Source organism: Puma concolor, chromosome B4 (genome assembly GCF_028749965.1).
Source record: "Puma concolor isolate L17-30 chromosome B4, mPumCon1.1.hap2, whole genome shotgun sequence".
Classification (NCBI taxonomy): Eukaryota; Metazoa; Chordata; class Mammalia; order Carnivora; family Felidae; genus Puma; species Puma concolor.
The window spans coordinates 53,354,526-53,356,109 of NC_141673.1; the positions used below are offsets into that span (position 1 = coordinate 53,354,526).

Consider the following 1,584-nt stretch of genomic DNA (forward strand, 5'->3'; position numbering starts at 1 on the left):
TTTTATTCATTTTAAAATGTTTATTTTAGAGAGAGAGCACGCAGGAGGGCTTGAGCATGAGTGGGAGAGGGGTAGAGAGAGAGGACAGAGAATCCCAAGCAGGCTCCATGCCACCATCAACATAGAACCCACGCAGGGCTCAAATTCAGGAAAGGTGAGATCATGACCTGAGCCGAAATCAAGAGTTGGATGCCCAACTGACTGAGCCACCCAGGTGCTCCTGTTTATGTATTTTCTTATTTTTAATTGGCATATAAAAAAGTTCCGCATTTATAAAAATCCCAGTATTATAAATGACAAACTCATCCCTTAATTAAATATAAAAACAGCTTTAAAAACATACAACTTAGATTGGTTTCATCTTGAATTGTAATCCAATAAGACTAAAAACTAAACATTCCAGGTCCTATAACAAATAGTAAAATACTTGAAGGCCTTCAGGATCCTTTGACTGATTTATGTCAATAAGAGAGCCTATTTTTTATTTTTCTTGCAGGGTCTACAAATAACTTTTTGGAAAATAAACAAGAGAACCTATTTTTGATGTGGTAAAAGAAATGTGTTCATCTCCATTGACAATTCTAAGCTCCAGGTGGCTAACTCTGTCCGAGGGGGGCCACAAAGCATCTTCTTTTGTAATTTCACTGCCATCAATAATTCTCTTCCGTTCTCCCCTTATATTCTTGTGTATTTAAGCCCCCTTTCTGATCATGACATCATTTTTGTAATTGCTGTGGTTGGCATATGTAAGCTTTCTCTCTGGCTGAACCTCGTACTCCAGAAACTCATATCCAAGCTTGCCTTGTGCCCTACACAGCAGCACAGGTAGAAATCACTGGCCATAGTCATTTTTGTTCCCTCTTTTTGTGTTTACAATTTCAATCGCTCAGTTTTGACTTTTCCTTTCTTTCTTTTTTTTTTTTTTTTAAATTTACTTTAGGTTGAACTCTCAAGCAGCACATAGTTGGATTTTACTTTTTAACTAGTATTTGCCTTTCATTATGGGACATTAAGCCTTTTGTGCATGTGGTTGTAACTGCTTTGTATATCTTCTGCTATCGTGATTTATATCTTTTGTGCAACCTTGCTCTTTCTTTCGTCTTATCTTTGCTCTATAGATTTTCTTTAATTTGCTGTTATCTTTTCCAGAGACTTGGAAGAGATTTTGTGACTGTTTTAATTTTGTGACAGTTTTTGTAGGTTTTGTTTTTAGTGAAAGGAATTTTTAGCCTATATTTCTAAAATTATCAAAGTAAAAAAATTAAATGATATATTTTGCTCCATTTCTTCCTGTAGAGAGACAGGTCCTAAAGGTGCAGTGATGAGAGAATTGCAAAGCAGGGGGCTAAGACTCTCCAGAGCCGAAGCATCGCTCCCCTGCCTCAAGCCTCTTTTATTTTTGCAAATTGTCTTGATGACACCACGCACATACAACATAGTATTTGGCATCTTGACGGGTCCTGCACCTGCAGTGTATTCCATACTGGGACATGAATACATCTGGCGCCAGACAAAACATTCTTATCCCAGGCCTGGCGCCCGTATGATGTCCTTCTGGAAAGAAGGAGCAGTCCCGGCAGCCTT

General features: G+C 38.1%; 1 pseudogene; it reads right to left on the minus strand.

Annotated features, from left to right (window-relative positions):
* Nucleotides 1-346: 346 nt before the first annotated feature.
* LOC112863669 (protein mago nashi homolog 2-like) lies at nt 347-849 on the minus strand (annotated as a pseudogene).
* Nucleotides 850-1,584: the final 735 nt, after the last annotated feature.